This window comes from Ascaphus truei, chromosome 1, assembly GCF_040206685.1.
Source record: "Ascaphus truei isolate aAscTru1 chromosome 1, aAscTru1.hap1, whole genome shotgun sequence".
NCBI lineage: Eukaryota > Metazoa > Chordata > Amphibia > Anura > Ascaphidae > Ascaphus > Ascaphus truei.
In genome coordinates, this window is record NC_134483.1 from 475,428,067 (window position 1) to 475,448,629 (window position 20,563).

Here is a 20,563-nt window from a genome sequence, read left to right on the forward strand (position 1 = left end):
CATATATCCACCTCTTCCACCCATCTTCACCAGACATTCACCATCTTTGCCGTCAGGATCATTAAATGACACAACAAATATCTACAGTAGCTCCAATTACAGAGCACGGCACCAGGCGTCACAGCGTTGCATCTGTTTTTCTTTTAGTCATAAACCCCTTAGATTTCAATCTAAGCAGAAATTATATATAGACATAATATACCATGACAATGCTATGCTTGCCTTTCACTGTACATATGGATAATGGCACTTTTATAAACATTCTAGCATAGAATTTAACATATAGTGAGTAATGTACGTACATATTCGGCAGATACCTCAGAACTGTACTTAAACCATATACAGACCGGGCATATAGTATATAACACTCTTTGTTACGTAGCATATATGATGTGAGCAATATTATGCCTCGGCCAGGCAGGGAACGGGGCGCGCTGGTGCTCAAGCGCTGCGCCCTGCTCGGCCGGGTGATTTGTGGCCGGCTAGGCGCGCGCTCACCTGGGGGCGCGGCCATGACGTCACGGAGCTGGTTTGCCCTCATTGGGCGAACCACTCACGTGATGCGCTTGCGAGCAGGAAAATCAAATTTGCTTGCTCGGCAAGCGGCTAAGTGCCGAGCAGACGCGCCCGCCCGCTCACGCTGGCCACACACATTGTCGCAATGTGTCTCATCGTGGCAAGCGTGAGCGCGCCCGCCCGCTCAGCGCCACCCTGGACGAGGGCTTAGTCTACTCTGCTGCTAAATATATACACATATACATACATACACATCTTACCTATAGTAATAGTACAATACTCTACCATCTATCATTACTGACTTTATTCATCAGCACATAACAGATTCACCACAGGGTGGAGCCTAGCATCTACTGCTCACCATTAACACCCTGTCATACACTAGGAAACCCACAAGTGGGGGTTACATATATTAAATATATATATATACATATACATTATATATATATATATACATATACACAGTGACGTAACTAACGCCGGGGACACGTCCTGGGAGGGCCCAGCTTGGAGAGGGGGGAGGGGGAGACGGGGTCGAAGGGAGTAAGGCGACCCACCCTCTGGACTCTTGATGACCCCCACAAGCGGTTACAGAGACCCCACACTCTTCCCCACAGCAATGAAACTGATTGCCATGGCAATGTGACGCGGCAACGTCATGACACCATGACGTCGCCCGGGGACCCCTTAAGGCGTAGTTACGCCACTGTATATATATTAGTCGTTTCAGAGCAATGCAACCTTGCTGTCCACCCTCCTTTTGGTTCCTTCCCATAGTCTCCTCCTCTGTCACTCCCTGAGGCACATAGCTTTTATCTCCCCCTATGCTGTCATTGTGAATAAACCTCCTTTGGTAGCCGTTGCGGTGTAACCCGTGAGAAGCCTGCCAGCCTCTCTGTCAGGCACAGCGCAGATCCGTGAGTTGCAGCACGTTGTCCCTGTTCTTTCACTCCCCCTCAAAGTCCTTTTCTTATTCATGTTATATAAGAGCACTTTACAGTCTTTCCTTAGTACCTCGCCCAAGTTTGATTAGTGAACTTGTGATTTGGGACATGAAGGGCACGTGAGGAGAGCAATGGGATGTGGAGCCACCATTTTCATGTGTTGGTTTTAAAGAGCATAGTAGGTGTTTGCGATTTTCCACTGCATTAAAAAACAAATTATTGTGATGTCATTTTATAATAATATTTATTTCTTCTTATTGTGTTCTTGTTTAGTATATTCTATATATACTATAATATAGTACTTGAATCATGTGTTTTATAGTTTCCATTTTAATTAGTGAATAAATGCATAATTTTCACTATTTTTTCACTTTCTTTTGTACTAATATATTACTGTCCCTTTCAGTAGTAAATGGTCAGGGCACGATTTCTAGGCCTCTGTATACATTTTCACCGTAACCTTATGAGAAAGGTAAAAAAAAAACATATCGCTCCAGAAGTCACCAGAATGGCTTATTTTATGTGTGGAGCTGGGAGCATCGTGTTTGGGGTCCCGGGGTCCTCACATCCATCCAGGTTTAAACAAACAAAAAAAAACCAATGCTATTTGTGGGAATTGCTGCTTCAAGTATAAATTGTTTGGTCTAGCTCAGGGGTCCAGCCCTCAAGGGCCACCAACAGGCCAGATTTTAGGGATATCCATGCTTCAGCACAAGTGGCTAAATCAGTGGATTTAGCCACCTGTGCTGAAGCAGGGATATCTTTAAAACCTGCCCTTTTGGTGGCCCATGAGAACTGGAGTTGACCACTCCTGGTCTAGCTACTGTCTGACAGAGAAGTATGGAGCTCACATATGTCTTTTATCCATGGCATACAAGTAAGTCATGAGCCCTCAGCGAGGGGTGCCATGACTGGGGGTGTTCCCTCTCCCCCCCACAGGGTGGTTAAGGTTAGGGGTTTTAGGCATATCCAGGAAAGAAAAGGGGAAGAGTCTACCCCAGGGCTATATAGGTAGGTAGCCCATGTGAACGACTTACTGTATTTATTTATAAAATATTTTACCAGGAAGTAATACATTGAGAGTTACCTCTCGTTTTCAAGTATGTCCTGGGTACAGAGTAAAACAAATAATACTTGGTTACTGTAGATCACCTGCCAGATGTAGCAGAGAGAGAGAAGAGGAAAAGAGAACGTTTTATAAATAAATAAAAAGGCGGGGAAGAATAAATAATCCGTTGTGGTGCTGTGTGTGTCACAGTTTTTTGGGTGTCAAAACGTCTCACTTGTGGCTGGGATTTATAAGGTGTTGCATGGGACATCAGTTATTTTCATGCCTTGTTGAGTTATGAGGAGGTGGTCATGTCCTGCATGGGCTGCATGAATGGGGGTGTTCTCCGAAGGTGGAAATGTGTCATGTTTGCTAAGCTGGTAATCCAGCCAGGACGGGGGTCACACGTATGCATTGGCTCAAGACATTGCAATGTCAGCCTGGCACGGTTTGGTTGTTGTGTGGGTATGTTCTGTTGGTTGGTGTGCTAAAAAAAAAAGCTGTGGCCTTTAAACCCCTATATGGTGTTGTGTCAATGTTTGGTCTGATGTCTGTTCTTGGTCAGGTGGAGAAGTGGGAGGTCCACAGGTCATGTGAAGTAGGCTATTACACAAGCTCCACTCTTGGAGAATCCATACCTTGCTTTAATTTTCACCATACTCACTCACACACATTCACTTAATCCTAGAGATTTCAATAGGATCAACCTCATGTAAAAGTATTGTTACAAAGTGTGATATTCACTGGTATATTCAGTTCTGTAAAGCTCTCTTCGGTATCTGCTATTTTGCCGCTTTCAGTCGAATATGAATGAACCTTGCTGAAACAGAGCAGATTGGCTCTGAGTTGACTGATGTAATGGTTACAATGTTGCCTGATGCACTTGTCAAAATAGCTCTTCACAATGTTGTGTTTATACACAACATATAGGACTTTGGTTTAAATGATCCGGGGTAGAGCAATCTTTCTCTGATGTGATAATGGGTTGTCTCCCATGTGGAATTCCAGACAGTTCTATTAAAATTCTAAACGTTACTTCTCTATTTTGTACAAAATGCTTGAAGAGTTTCTACAGTATGTTGTTCCTTTAAAAGATTGCACTATTGGCTAAAATATAATGTGTTTCATTCCAGTTCCAAGTCCAGAGAATAACTTTCCTTAGTAGTGCAATGTAATTACTCCAGGCTGCCATGACATCCACAGATCTTGTACCACGTTGTATTAAATGACCTCCTGCGTTTGCTAACTCTGAAATAAATGTTTGCACTTTTGCAAATGAGAAGCTGGAGAATAGTTCTTTGATTGTTGACATTCCTGCTTTATCGCGTATCTGTTATTTCCCCCCAGTCTCATGGAAGGTTTTATAGCACAAGGCTAAGAATGAGAGTGGCGTATAAAGGAAAGAGACTATGAAAAATCTAATTTATGATCTTGCTGTACACCAAATAGTGATTCAAATGTAGTACAATATTATTCATAATTCAAGCATTGATACATATATTTTTTATAGCATTTGTTTCTAAGCAGTATCACAAAGTCACACATGGGTCAGATAACTTCTTTTTTTTAAGTAGCAATGCGTTCTGCTCGCCATAAACAAAATCGATGTCCCCATTCTTTTTACTATTACATAGCTCTTTTGCTGCTATTTTTAACTTATGTGGTTATATTCTACAGATGTCTGTGTCTGAAAATGTGCTTCCCTATGAGCTTAAAAGGGCCATTGCCGTTCATTCACTAAGCTCTGTTAAATCAGGGTAAACATGATGCTACATTAAACAGGAGCGGCCGCTATTGTCGCTGGCGTAATGCCTTGTTCACTTAGGTAGCTAGTTATACACACAAATTATGGCCATAAGTGAATTTATTAGCATAGTGTTAAATGTCACATTATTATGGGATAATGCTGCGTTATTTTCAAATAACTTTATTTAAATCCAGACCTTCCTCCGGGCCAGACACTGAAATAGGGCTTTTGCTGAAGAGGAAAGAGAGACAGAGAAAGAGAGACAATTTAGGAGAGGGGCCATTGACTTATATATCTCAAAAAAATTAACCTGTGCTCTATGTGGGGAGATACCTGTGGACACATCCGAGATACCTGAGAAATATGCAAATATAAAGCATTTGAGTCTATCTTACCTATTTAAATTAGTATATTTTCCAGGTATTTCTCTTTCTCTCTCTCCGGCAAAACCCCTATTTCAGGGCCTGGCCTGGGAGTAACGCCAGAATTAAGTATGACTAAATAATGTAGCGCTATTTCTTGTAACAGAGGTGAGTGAATATAAGATGAATATATTTTAGACTTTAATGAGCTCATTTGCAAATATTTTGAATAACAGCTGTTACAAATGTCACACTTTTTTAACGGGGTAACTTCACGTTTCTATAGGGAATACTGCATTGTTATCAGGGCCGCCGACAGCTTTCCTGGGCACAGGGCAAGAGTTTCCCCCGGGTGTTCCCATCTCCCCTCCCCCCCCCACTCGGCACCCTTGCAAGCCCCCCACCCCTCTTTCACACCTTTTTGCTCTCACTCCCCTCTATACCCCGTCCCTCCCCATGTATGTCTCCCCCCTGTCTTCCTCACTCGATCTCCCCCCCTTACCTCTCTCACTCCTCTCATTCTTCCATACTCCCTCTCTTACATCCCCCTCTCTCCTCACACTCTCCCCGACTCCCCTCCTTTGCTATCACTCAATGACCCCCTACTCAATCCCCCCCTGTAGCCACATATATGCCCACACAATCCCCCCACAATAATTCCCCCACACACAGTACACAAGAATAATACACCCCCCACAATACCCCCCCCACGAATACATACACACAATAATACCTCTCCATGAATACACATACAACAATCCCCCCACAATAACCCCCAAAATACCCACCCAATAATATCACCCAAAATAAATCCAATAATACCCCTGTGACAGGAGCTTTGTGACAGGCTATAATAATACACCACCAAATATAACTGGGTTGAACTGAACGAGACTTAGATATGATAAAATGTAATTTATTCCTTGAAAAAGGTGAACACACGAGATATACAAATAACAGAAAAAATATGGACACTTATTCTGTAGCCCCACTCCTAAATCAGGGGCGTTTGGCCAGTCTACCAAATGGAGTGTCTGGCAGGATACTATGGTTTGTAAGTGTGAGTTTTAACACTCACAAACCACTCCAGCTTCCTAAACATTTGGTCGCATTCCTTAGTAGGCAGGCATCTTTGAGGGTAACTGAAACAAAGGGCTAGAATCACTATTCAACTATTAACCCTTGCCCTCCCGGATGGATCCCAGTGTTTGTGTGGTGCAGTCACTGCAACAGAAACAATACATTTTTACAGGGGAATAAACAGTTGTATGGCTGAAGCAAGGCAAAACCACATTACTGGATCCCAGTCCAGTTAACCCCTTGCTTCCCAGGTGAGAGTAGAGGGTGGCCAAATGGGGTGTAACCCCTTTAATCCCGGGCCAAATCCTCTATATCATGACAACCCCCCACCCCGGCTCTTCCTTACACCACCTCTCCCCGCCCGCCACTATCATTCATTGACCCGCCTCTCACTCCCTCAATCCCCCCCCTTCTCACACTCAATCCCTCCCCCCACCACACACCCATGTCCACACAATCCCCCCAACAATACACACGATAATGCTCCACCCCACAATACACATACAATAATAACCCCCACCCCACAATACACACACAATAATACACCCCACAATACACACAACAACCCCCCCCCCCCCACAATAAACACACAGACAGATTTAACTTGGTGTGATCTCAGGCCTCTAGTGCCGCTCTGGGACCAACTTCCGGGAGCGCCCAGCTTCCAGCGCACGAGGGAGGCCTGGCGGGGTACAGGCGGATGCGGCAGGAGAGAGGCCCATAGCAGCTGGGGAGAACTGGGGCCGGCAACTATCAGACACCCCCCTGCAGCCACCAAGCCCGGGCACTTGTCCCAGATCTCCCTTCCCCCCCCTTCCCCGTCGGTGGCCCTGATTTCGATTAACAGCCTACAGTAGGTAAATGTTACTTTAAATAGGTGCTTAGTGGATCTGGGGCCTTGGACATCAGGTTACCATGGTACCCGCAGATGCCAGTGAAATAATAAACATGGGAAAACTAAAGAAAATGACAATTTTGAAAAAGTGGCAAATTACAAATAGTAGCACAAGATGAACTTGATTGTTATTAATTCGTTTTGATTTTTTGGGGGGCAGTTCAGCATAGTGGAACAAAAACCAGCTGACCAGTATCATTTGCTTCCTTAGAAAAATTCTGGCACCATTACAGTCACTGCATCTTATTGGTATCTTCCTAACAAGAAATGTGTATCACTTGTCATTAGAAGAAACACTGATGATAAACATAATTGTACCATAATTACTTTGCAAACAAAGCAAATCTAAAAACGTATAATCCCTGGACTGCCAAATTGTAAAAAAAAAAAACAACTCAAAGCATCTGTTGACCGTGGAAATGTTGAAAGATAGAAAGAAAAAATATTTGTCAAAACTTACACTTATAATTAAATAAAATACAGATCGACGCTTTTTGCCCTGAAAGCGTGTGCAATTTGCAGGATAAATGTTTAATTTATGCTTAAAAATATAAACTAAATGATACGCTTGTCGGTGCCAGTTTAGCATTTCTTGATGCATTGTGTTGGAATTTAGAAGATGAAAGCTTTCCTAACAACGTCAGATAACATGGTTTTCTAAGTCATGTTGTAATGAAAGATTGATGACACGAGAGAGCAGCTGATGAAAGTTTAATTTTGATCACGTGTCTCCTAGACCTAGCTAACCTACAATTGAGGAGTCTGTGGGGAGCCAGGAATAATTCCCTTCGATACTACATTATTTTCTTATGGCCTCCATGGTTAATTTATTTTTAGTAGGAAAACTTTAACCAGCTTAAAAGCTGAAATAGCTAGTAATAAAGGCGATCACGTGACACGACCAGAAGGAGCAGAAGTGGAGGGAGCCGCCAGTGTGATCAGCCCCTTAAAAACAAATAAGTGCCCATTATGTACGAGGTACGTCATTAGTGGAATGGGACATTTGACCGTTCTTGGTCCCTCCGCCACCAAGCCCCTGTCGGCATTTCGCCTCCGCTGGACCCTCTGCATTCAACTATAATGTGAGTTTTAGGTTAGGGGGGTTAACTTTAGAGGTGTTAGTGTAGGGGTTAACGTTAGGGGTTGTAGGGTAAGGGGTCAAGGTTTTTAGAGTAGGGGGTAGAGTGGGTATTAGGGGATTTAAGGGTAAGGTCTAGGGTTAGGGAGTTAACTTAGCTGAGAGGTCACTCGCGGCGAAACGCCAGTGGAGATTTGGTCATGGCGAAACGGCCGCGATCAAATGTCCTAGACCACATAATATGGGCTTCTAGCATGCATGGGAATATGCTGTACTACGTAGGTCATTGGGGCACCGGAAAGAAGTGAAATGTGCAGGTTACCTTTAGAAAAAAGAAATGAAAGCAAAGGGAAACGAAATTTTTTTGACACAGTATATAATATAGTCCACGGGCGCTCAACCTACGGCACATGCAGCCCGCAAAGCCAATGAACATGTCCCGAGGGAGCTCTGCTGGGCTATATGTAGCATGCTGCCAATGCACAGCGGGGATGCCGTCACTCACCAGCAGCATGGTATAGTCAACCATCAGAAATCCCCACTCCGCAACTCTCGGAAGCTTGGCCGGGACTGTCAGCATCACTGCCACACACTCCCCTCTGCAGATAGGTTACCACTGCGTGCTACACACCAAAATGCAGGAGGTGGTGTGGCGGGGAAGAGTTAAGGGCAAAGGTGGTTCATGGGTGGGCGACGGATGAAGGGGAATTGGTGGGTGAATGGGGGGAAGGTAATGGGGCTGGGTAAGTGGGGTAGACTGGATGGAGATATGGGGAGGTGGGTAATAGGGCTTAATGGTGGTGGGTGGGGGGTTTGAGCCCAATAGCTGACGATCCAATGTAATAGAAATTATGCGCGGCTCTCGGATCATTGATGGGTGCAGTGCTATAGAAAAATAATAATCTTATTAGAGCCCATAATACCTGCAAAACCAGACACATCATATCTTTAAAACGTTCCTTCAACCAAGTAACTTCCAATAGTCATTAAGTTATTCAATTAAAGAAGCAATCCTCCCCTCCGGAAGCCTTTGAGTGTAACTCTTATAATGTTAATATCTTGGCCCCTGAGTATATTCTGCTCTTTAAAGAAAGAAATGTCTTTATAATGAAAAAAACAACATGATTTTAGGATACCATACAAAGCAAGGGGCTCTAGGGAGAGCTCCATTTTCACCTCCCCGACACTTTCATTTTCCAAATTCTTATACCTCCCGAACAAAGCATATGAGTTAAAATAAAATAAAAACATGCTTGAAAATGGCAAGAAAAGATCTCTTCAATAAAACAAAATGTGAAACAAAATGTCGATCAGCACGGCCTGCTGCTGTAAATGGCAGAGCCACTGGAAACAGCTGCAGGTGACAACAAATCCAGGAGAGACGATGAGGGAAGGGGAGCAGGGGGCGAGAGAAGATGAGGTGAGGGGTTGAGAGAGGATGAGGGGAGGAGGGGGGTGAGAGAAGATGAGGGAAGGGGAAGCAGGGGTAAGAGAGGATGAGGGAAGGGGAACGGGGTGAGAGAAGATGAGGTGAGGGGTTGAGAGAGGATGAGGGGAGAGGTGAGAGGATGAGGGGGAGGGTGATGAGAGGACAAAGGGGAGGTGGGTGAAAGGAAGAAGAGAGTTGCAACAGCCTTGGATTTTTTTGGAAGAGGAGCATTAAGATCAGTACAGCTCAGGGGTACGCAAACTGGGGGGCGCAATATTTTTTTGGGGGGGAGCTTCGGTTACAGAGGCCCAGCGTTTCCCCGAAGGCATTTAAATTAAATGGCTTCGGGCGACCCGGCGTGAAAAATGACACCGCGGCTCATGTGACGTGTCGTCATATGAGTCGGGGGTGGGGGGGGCGCCAGCACTGCGGCTGAGCAGGCAGGGGGGCTCAGCGCAGAAAGTTTGTGCACCCCTTGTATAGCTCACCATGGGTCGGTTATTTATAAATCATGTGACGTTTTTTCTCCCCCTTAAATTTCACTCCGTGTGCACCAATTTGCACCATTTCACATTCTTTTTCATAAAACCCTCCCCACAATTTGTTTTACAAAATACAATATGAAATGGTGCAAATTGGCGCACACGGAGTGAAATTTAGAAAAGATGACATACCGGTCACATCATTTACAAATAACTTACCTCCCCACCGACTTTACTCCAACGCCTCACGCCATTCACCATTGTGTCCAGTATTTGTGGAGAAGCCGCCTGGCAACCCTAGTTACATTGTCCCAGCTGGAAGTGAGAGAGTTACATATCTACCCGAAATGGTTTGAATATTTAAATGTATTCAGATTTACACGCTGTCAGTGCCACGTTATACACCGTTTCTTACTTTCATTACGCAGCAGCGTGTGTTTTAGTCAAATGGATTTTTAAAATACACGTTTGAACTTTATGACTTATTTATTTTTTAATTGAGTTTTCATGCATTTGCCGTTTCATCTGAGCGTACACGTGGGCTGCAAGGGGAGGATGTGGCTCTCAACAGGAAAGTAGGTCAGACAGCATTCAAAGTGCTGCGCGTCTGTTTAACCTCTTCTCCATTCAATGGCTCTCCGCAGCATGACTCTGCTATGTAGTTATCGCACCTTCAGCACTGGTGAGTTCAAGATGTGATGCACTGCAGTGAAATCAAGTCGGGAAACATGTTGGAATTCGTTTTTTCACAAAAATGAGATGGCTATTATTTTTGTTTCCCCCAAACGGTTTTTATTTGTTTCTCAGTTATATTCAGGGTGGAGGGGCGGATACAGAACAAAAACAGAAAGGGTGGGTGGGGGACAATAGAACCAACATAATTAAAATTGGCAATACAATACAGAAATAATAATAATCAGTAGAAAAAATATTTTACAGTAATAATAAAAGATATGGGGGAGCGGTGAGGGGGAAGCAAGAGACACGAGTGGTAGTATTCACAATCATATTTCTGCACTTTAATTCAACTTTGGTTTGTAACCTTGGAATTTTTTTTTAATAAAAACCTGCTTTTAATTTTTTTATATCTTTAAATTTGTTTAAATTTGCTTATCTTGTATTGTCGATATATCTTCTGGAAAGGCCCTTATTCATGGGTTCCAAATCTTTTCAATTTTTTTCTGTAGAGTTGTTCATAAAAGTCGTGAGTTTTTCCGCTTCTAGAACATGTCGGACTTTTTCCTGAAAGATCTGGAGAGATGGTATATTTGTCTGCTTCTATTGAAGTGTTAGGCTGCGCTTTTAGTCCCGGCTTCGGCGATGCGACCGCGTGACATCATCCGTCGCTGTTGTAATAGTGATTCCTGCTTATAGTGCGGGAGACGAGAGGGCAACCGGGGGGGCGTGGCGATACGTGGCCGCGAGCGGTTGGCCCTCATTGGCTGAACCGCTCACATGCCGCTGACATCACGTGGCAATCGGCGAAAAAATAAAATTCTATTGAATTTAGCGATTTTGGTTGCTGTGGCGCGCTCGCGACCACTATAGGCGCACGCGACGGATTACATCAACTTGTTTTTAAGTGGCGCGCCGTCACCGGGACTATAAGCACAGCCTTATTGTACATCTTGCTGCTGTCAGAAGACGTGCAATTAATGTGTTCGTGGCATATGATACATTTGGTACAGGTTATCCCAAAATCATTATTTCAGGATCCATTGGTACAACACCAAGCACTCTGGTGAGCTCTCTCTTCATTTTTCTCCAGAAGGGAGCAGTCGTTGAGCATGTCCATAATATAGGGTATAATGTACCTCTACATCCGCAATTTCTCCAGCACAGAGCCCTTGCTCCTTTATACTGCACCGACACACTTTATTCGAGCAAATACCCGGTATGTACCTGGCAGATACCTGGAATGCGCCGCTCCTCACCTCTGACAAGCCCCGTTGCATTTGCCTTCCCAGCCTGGGTTCATGCCTGGCTGATGGGCGGCTGATCTGTTAAATGATAATGATTAGGATTTAATAGGCTGCAATGCTTCGCGTGTCTACCAGATGGCATAAATTCATGAATTGTAATGCAGTATATATATATATACTGTGCAGTATTGCAGCCAGCGGGAATAAAATGCTTCAATCTCTGCTTGGAAAATACCTCAATGCACTCGGGCAGAAAACAGTCACAAACCTCAATACACCCGGGTATGCCCGAATTCGTGGGACTAGCCGAGCTCGAATAAAGTGTGTCGCCAGTGTAAGTGTGCGCTAATCTACATGGTGTTAAATACCATCTCATCATCATCTTGTACCTGTTTTCCTTAATTATAGTGCAAACAGACGAGCTCGCCGCAGGGACGGCTATTATTGAGGATTAACCTCTATTCACTTAATAGTAATTACACTTGAATTAATATTACCTCTTTGTATCAAGCTTAAACATTGGGATAAAACTCATGCATAAAAGGTCATTTTAATGTATTTTTAAAATAAAATCTTGATTGCATTAATAAAGGCTTCTTTGGTAAAAGTGTAGTTGATTCATAGGACAAAAACCCCAGGACAGGTGGTGGAAATATACAATAAAGGAATGCAAAGCTGCTCAGGATAGATACAAGAATATTCTCAATAAGGACTATGGGAAGATGCCAGGGAAGAAGAGGAGTCTTGAGTATTCACACCATGTATCAAAGACAACATTTAGAAGCACGGTCATTATTACGTCGCAACTGGCGCTGAGAAACCTGCGCGGCAGACTGCCGCTATGTATTTACCTTAGCTGTGCCATTATCTGATATGTCTGCATTGGTCTGTGATGAGATGATTGATTTATGGATCAAGCAGGAGGGGTTTAGGGTGGAGTTATGTTTGTATGTAGGTGCTGGTCAATGTATTAAGAAACATGCAGCTTGCATTCCTTTAAGTTTTACTGCATTGCTTTTCTCTGTCAACTTACGGGTGGCGTAAAAAGGTTTTTTTGGGGGGGGCGCAGAATCCTAGGGCAGCGGCGTGTATCAACATAACGCGGGTTCTCATTAATCCTTATAGAAATTGGCCACATTTTAAAACTGGATAAATGCTAATAATACATAGGGCGTGTAACACAATTTGAAAATGCTAAAAAAAATAAAAGCAAATGATCATAAACATTTTACAGTTGCTGTGCCCACAGCTTAATGTTCGCAGGCGGAAGTATGAATAGATGCATTGGTGATGGAAACACTGTGCGTCATAGCACTGATTGACGTGGGGATAAAAGAACCAAGACACTGTCCCAAGCGCCGGAGTGTTTTGCTTCTTTGACCGCGGCGCTGGGGACAGTAAGTCTTGCTACAGCTGTAGGATTGGTTGTTGCTTGAAAATTAGGCCCAAAAAAACACCCTCTCTGTGATGAGCTCCACACACTCTCACTGCCCCCTGACAGGTTCCTCTCCAATGTGCTTTGGACCTGTGACTGTCATTGACATGAGAGCAGCCAATAATCACAGCAGTGGAAGAGGAGGGATTATGAGGGAGATGAGCCTTTCAAAATGGGGGGGGGGGGGGGGGGCAGCTATGTTGAGTCAGATCTGTGCGGACCTGAGTGCTGTCAGGTCCGGTCGAGGATTTGAGAGAGTACATATGGCAGCAGGAGCCGCGCGTTACAGTCAGGACGTGATTGAGAGTTTGAGCGCCGTCGGAGAGAACCCTCAATGGCTATAAAGACCTGCGACACAGTACACAAAGAGCTCCCACAGTGTGCCGGCACCATCACAAATAGCCAATATACCCAGGACTGGGTGGCTAACACACCACTGACACTAATTTACACCTGCGCCGTGTTATTTGGGGATTGTGTTATATTTGTATACTATGTGTATTGATCCTTGGCTGAGGATCACAGGGTACCCAGTTATTAGCGGATAAGTAAACTTGTTGTACCACCCATATACCGTGTCCGTATTCTTTTCTCCGTCTCACTGTAGGCCATGTGTGGCCTGATAAGTTATTAATAGGGACTCGGGCCCCTGTCTCAGCAATATTCGTAAGTCAGAGCTACTGTAAAAGTGGAGGGGTTACATAATACTGTATAATAGGTTAATAGGTTAATACAGTATAATAGAATGTAGTTGTATTTCTTTCATTTTGTGTGTGAAATTGCCTTCAACTGGTTGTAACATACATTGACTAAAGATCCTGGCATCAGCTGTATTACACTTGGGGAAGAAAATTGTCTCATTGTACAGAAGCTAAAAAAACTGCATATGTAATAGTTTAGTAACTGCATAGCCTCCATACAGTATGCCTGATACATGACCACAGACTGTTTTAAGAAAGAAACGCATCAATAGACTCATAATTATGGATGCTCACTGAAAACAGCTGTAAATACCAAGGCAAATGTAATCAGGAAACATTTTCTTGCTTTTCTCTCATACACAAATCATACACAGCAGGCATTTCAATAAATCTGACATTTATTCAGTAAGATTCTCTTTGTTATTTAAATAAGCAGGAATTGTGCACTAGAAAATATTCCCTCCCCCCATAATTTGCCATTGTGTACCAGAAGACTCCCCCAACCAAATCAGTCATAATTACGGGGGCTGGAGCAGGGTCGGACTTGGACCTTCTGCGGCCCTGAGCTATGTCAAGTTTAAGAGGCCCTCAAAATTAGAAATAAATGTATTATTCTGACTGAAGGGACCATTGGAAATATAAACCTCACACTGCAATGAATGAATGCATTATACTAGCATTGGTATATACTGTAAAGCGATAACGGTGTAAAGCTAAAATGAACAGTGTTATCACATTCATTTTAATATTAAAACATTTTCTTTCATGAGTTTGAGAGCGAAGTCCTTGATGATGTCTTCAAATGTTAAGCTCCGAAGTTTGTCACTTTCAATGCACATGATGCTTAGGATAATATTTGAACGAAAATGTCCATATTTATACAGCATTGTCTTTTTCCCCATATCTTCTTTAGATTTGATCTGGATTTGAAAACTTGAAATGCACACATTGTTTTCTATTTTTGAGGCCTCATGTTGTGAGGCCCTTACACTGTAGCTTACTTATGCTTAAATCTGACACTGGTCTGGAAATACAAGCAACTACAAGTTTAAACCTCCTGGTATTTGGAACGTGTTCCGCTGAATTTGCTTTGTTACTGAATGTGTCGTCTGTGCAGAACTGCTGAGTAATCACATTTCTTCTATCTCTGGAGCCAGGAGTCTGTTGCAGTTAAGAACAATGTGATGATTTATATACTGGGAAACCCACCAGTTCAAGTTATGTGAAAAAGCATACTAGAGACACAGATTGCTGCTTCAAGCGTTTAAGGTAAGGGCTGGCAAACTCCAATCATCAAGGGCCACCAGCAGGTCAGGTTTTAAGGATATCCCTGCTTCAGCACAGGTGGCTCAATCAGTGGCTCTGTCAACGAGCAGAGATATCCTTAAAACCTGACCTGTTGGCTTGCCCTTGAGGACTGGAGTTGGCCACCCCAGGTTTGAGGGATAATGTTGCAGGAGATTAACTAGTGTGTGTGTTGTGAACTTGCAGGAAATAAACATGAGATCATCCTTTTTTTCCTAGTTCATTTTTAGGGTGTGTGATATAGTGCAGCAGGCTGTTCTGCAGGAGTATTATAGTCCAATACAGTGCATTATTACATTGTGTATAAGAGCTTGCGAGCTAATGAACAAAGCTTAATCTGCAATACAGTGAAAGCACTCAGGCTTATGGGCCCATATTTGCTAATAGGTTCTATTCCATAAGACACCTTCCGGCTCTGGAATACAACTTACAGCCCCTTCAAGTGAGCCATGAGAGCCTTTTAATAAATATGGCCTTGGATACTAATTTTAAGGTTTGTGTTTTAATATAATCCCCCTCCCCCCGTTGTTTTTTCCCGTTGTTTTTTCCTCCCCTTACAGAATTTGAACCGGGGATTCCTCCAGAGCTAAATCACAGTATTTTTCACTTTTGTGAACTCCCCCCTTTCCACTGGTTCCTAAGGTACTTACTGGTGTTTTAGCTCCATTCCAGGAAAACAAAATGGCCACCAAATCCCATGGCCCAGGTGAAAACTGCAACGTCATCAGGGTGATGAGACTGCGGTTTCCTATGGAATGACTGCAGGAGCCATCTTTGAAAAACCATGAAGGAACACTGGCAACTAAATAGGTTAGGTATCTTCAGGGTAAGGGGGATCCCAAGAGCTTAAAATACCGCCATTCATGTTCAGGGTTCGAATTCTGTAAAATAGGGGGAATTACTATTTTTATAACTTTTTAAATAAAGCCCATAAACTAATTAAAATATAATTCATATTTTCATTATCAGAATTAAAGCTACAAGAGGTAAAAAAAAAAATTAAAAAAATTAAGCAGTACTACCAAAGTTGCATTTATCTGGGTTGGGTTACAATACATTTTTATAGAAATGTTGAGATTAAATATTATCAAAGTAACATTCCTCCTACTCGTTTTCTTTTTTTCTAGCCGCCAAAATGGCAGTATTTTGAGCTCTGTTGACCCTGCTGTTCGCGAAACACTTATCGGTGAAGTTACCGGGTTTAAATTTCCCTCAGGAGAAACAAAATAACGGCCAAATATCAGGCCCATAGGAAGCTACATCATCAAATCCCCTTAAAAAAAAACAAAAAACAAAAAAACAGAAAGTAATACCGGTAACTTCACAAGTAAGTACAGGCATACCCCGGTTTAAGGACACTCGCGAGTAAGGACATATCGCCCTATAGGCAAACAGCAGCTCGCGCAAGCGCCTGTCAGCATGTCTGGAACAGTAATACCGGCTCCCTACCTGTACCGAGGCTGTGGAGACTATAGAGCCTGTTACACATGTGTTATTTACATCAGTTATGCACGTATATTACGATTGCAGTACAGTACATACATCGATAAGTGGGGAAAAGGTAGTGCTTCACTTTAAGTACATTTTCGCTTTACATACATGCTCCGGTCCCATTGCGTACGTTAATGCGGGGTATGTCTGTATCTTGCAGTCCGTAGACCTGAAAATAGTGTGGTTCAGCTCTGAAGGAGGCCCTGGTTCCAATCCTGTTAAAAAAAACAAAACAAAACAAAAACACAGGGGAGTGGATTGTGCCTTTAAGAGGCCTTGGAAAAATAAGTTAAGACAAGTTTTCTAAAATATTGAACCATCTAATTGGGACTGAAGCTCTTCTGTTTCTATCATGGGGAGGGGGGAGAGTAGGTGAAACACAGTTGCATATACACATTCACGTCTCATCCTTTGTTGCTAAAAGCAGATAGATTGTATCATTTTGCACTTTCCAATCGGGATCTTAACACATACACAGCACTCTAAAGAGTTCAACATTGCGATCTGTGTCCCTTATAAAAACTGTGCACTATTTCCAACAGAGAAGGCAGAAGCGGCCTGCCATTAATTTCATTTCCAGCTAAAAGCATTCCTTTTATACTAAAACGGAGCCTGTAAAAATAACACCAGCTGTGCATTCCCAGGCCCATCGCGGCAGCTCACAGCTGATGCCAATGGGAGTGCTACAGTATGTGCTTCATAGTATGACACATTGAGTCTTCTTCTGAGCCACTGCAACATGTAAAGTGCTTTCTCTATCCTTTTTATTTATTTATAAAATATTTTACCAGGAAGTAATACATTGAGAGTTACCTCTCGTTTTCAAGTATGTCCTGGGCACAGAGTTAAATGTGGTTTAAAACAAAACAATGTATTACCCAAATCAGTATGCCACCACATTGTCTGAAGTCGATCAGTTATTAGCAGTGTTAAATAACTCTCCACTGTGCTTGCCACAAACACTATGAATATTCACAATATGGCGACCGTGTACTACAGCCACAGTGTCTGCGGTGCTGGGAGCGTACAATCTAAGAGAGATGTTTGAAGAGCAGCTCTTCAAAAAGGGCTTTGCGATTTATGTACATTTTTTGCAAAAAAATAAAACAACTTTACAAAAATTAGTAAAATAAACAAAATGGCAATTTATAGCGGCATATAAAGAGCCAAGTGACCTTGCACAATGACTTTGAATGATTGGCGGATTTTAAGCGAAGATTGCGAATTTATGCAAAAATGTTTGATGAAAAAAAACCTCAAATTTCTCCTGGTTTGTCAACTTGAGCAAAAACTTCACAGATTTGTAAAGCGCCAACATATTCCACAGCGCGGTACAGTGGGGGGGTACAGTGTGACATCAATGACATACAAGTGCAAACAGATACAGAAGGTAACGAGGGTCCTGCACGTGAGAACGTACATCTGCACATCCTAATACAGGCGGTCCTCGGTTATCCGACGGAATCCGCCGTCAGATTGCGGACCAGCAGATTGCAGATCCAATGTTAATCCGCGGTGGCGGGTGGCGGATAATGCGTTCAGCGGAATGCTTTACCCGGCGTTGGATAATCCGTGCCACGGATAGCGGACCGTCGGATTGCGAGGACCACCCTGTATGTGGTAATTAACAGCAGGTCCTCCCACTGAGGGCAGAATACATCTACCTCTTATTTTCTATTGTGCTTGCTGAGATTTAACATTAGTAACAATACAGACTATACTCATATTCAGTTACATCCCTAAACAAAGGTGTGTAGAATAGTAGCATTTGGGTCCGATTAAATGGAGAGAGGAAACTATACCATAAACCTGACAAAATAGCGGGGAACACTGAAAAAACCCTTCCTGACAGTACATAGGATAAGCACGGGACAAGCAGCGTTATATTATCTGTGCCCATCACAACAGTAAAACACATAGCACGTCTGCTGCTGCCATTGATTTTTCTGTGATTCTCACCGATTTGGCGTCAGTCTCATTGGAAACAATCAGTACTTTTCCATTACAACCTCCGCATGTCACTGGTTGCAGTTCTTGTAGGCTGACATGTCTAAGCGAAAAAAAATATATATATTTAATGTGGGATTACATTTTTTTTTTAATATTTAAAACAGAGCCATCCTTTTTATATATACACACACACACACACACACACACACACACACACACACACCATGGTCCTTTTGAAGTCAATATATATATATATATATATATATATATATATATATAAACTTTCTCCCTGGTTAATTTTTATAAATAGCTAATATTTCTGTTCTTTCATATAATATCCAACATGTTTCTAAAATTAGGATAGTGTGGGCAAGAAGCATTTTTCTCAATCTGCTGGCAGCTTTGAATTGTGCTATTCTGTTGCTTTTTTACATTTTCCAGATTGTAATATGATGCCAATATACATACAGTAACAACTTTTTTTTAATGATATTAAGAACTGGCTCAGTCTTAATGTACAAATGTATGCACTCAGAGTGTGAAGAGCAGTTATTGTGAATTTAATTTACATTTTATTACTATACTGTATACTGTAGCAGTAAAGGGTCCACAGTCTGTACTTGTACTGTAACAATACTTTTAGGGGTATATGTTCCACACAAGTAAACAGAAATATAAAGGTACTGTACCATCTCTTTTAAGGCAAAACAAAACCGTAAACGAAGTCTACTTCATGTCAGGGAGACAGACTAACTGAACAGGCCCTGAGTAACCAACTGGTTAGCTAAGCTAATTACCAGTTTAAATAGAACATATCATAACACAGTACATCTATTACCAACATAAAGTTCTTATCTGAGGTGCTCGTAATCCGTCCCAGGACTCTCCAGGTTTTTGCTTGTGGAACCGTTATGCCTTGCAGACCGGTCAGTCATACTTCCTCAGCAGACTGTGGAACTCAGGTTCCTCGTAGACAAGCCCTGCTTCCTTGCAGGCATGTGCAGCTTCTTGGAGCGTCCTGGCCAACCGTTAGGGAAAGATTCCATTCTGGCAGGCTTCTGACTGCGTTTTAAACCCCTTGCAATCAGTAGGTAACTGGAACACCCTAGTTGATTGCCTAGCTAGAGCAGTTTAACCTCCCGCATCCTGGAAAGCATGCATACTGCAACCTCTCTCTACCATACACAGTCTATGACTCTGTCACAATATAAATATATATGTATTATTAATATATAATCTAAGTAATATCTAGGAAATATATATATATATATTTTTTTAATTATTATTATATATTATGATATTTAATTTTGTTCATTTTAAATCTTAATTACTGCTTAGGGACAGGAATAACATGCAAAATGCACAAGCACAAACCCTGCGCGCCTCTTGTCTTCCCATACTTGCTGGTTCTGTTTTGCCTTCTGAATAGATTGATTCTACAACAAAGATTATGTTGTATGGTGAGCAGAATCCCCCTTTAAATTGATTGCCACTTGCACGTCTCTTTATAAGCCAAAATGTGATTGGATTTTTATAGAATAGAAAGCTTTTTGAAAGCTCTTTGCCCCCTCCTGTGAGTTTCGCTAGTGGCACACTGCCACCCACTGCCTCTTTGATCCTCAATCTACTTTTTATGAAGGCAAATGTTCCCTGCTGGAGCAATGTGGCAAAGGGCTAAATGTACAAGTCAAAAATATTTAGTACAAATATGACATGTGTTTCTCACTTCGTTTCAATAATAGTATATATAACTTAACTATATCATAGCACAGTATACGGTATATGTGCGTGTGTGTGTGTGTGATATATGTATGTATATATATATATATCTTTTTATATATATATATACTGTATATATAGTGTATGCATACTCTGTATACACACAATATATTCTGTGGTGTTTGTTGCAATGCAATCTGTGGTGTGTGTGTATATGTATTGTGACAAACGGCTTACTCCGGGGCTCCGTCGTTTGTCCGGGACTGTTTAGAACACGGTCTTTTAGGGTAGGTTAAATGATGAGGCGTCACGTACTGTTCCTTTAAACAGGCTATGCCTGGTTTATTCAGTCCCAGGCACTGAGACTGCCACAGTGCATACAACAGAAAACAGATCAAAACAAAAGCTGCTCACCTGAGCGATAACTTAACTTAGATATCCCTGACTCAGGGTTGGAAG

The 20,563-nt window shown here is 42.4% G+C and overlaps 1 protein-coding gene and 1 long non-coding RNA gene across 17 annotated transcripts in view; one reads left to right on the forward strand and one right to left on the reverse strand.

Moving 5' to 3' along the window:
- The window catches only part of APBB2 (amyloid beta precursor protein binding family B member 2), a 457,842-nt gene that overhangs the window by 352,605 nt on the left and 84,674 nt on the right, over window positions 1–20,563 (forward strand). The window lies entirely within an intron of this gene.
- Window positions 13,131–19,797, reverse strand: LOC142464179 (uncharacterized). Of its 2 annotated transcripts, none has more exons than XR_012787613.1 (3): window positions 19,760–19,797; window positions 18,395–18,485; window positions 13,131–16,650 (listed from the first exon to the last, which is right to left on the reverse strand). It is a non-coding gene; the product is annotated as an uncharacterized LOC142464179 (long non-coding RNA). The 2 variants fall into 2 exon arrangements; XR_012787612.1 differs by lacking the exon at window positions 19,760–19,797 and adding an exon at window positions 19,224–19,647.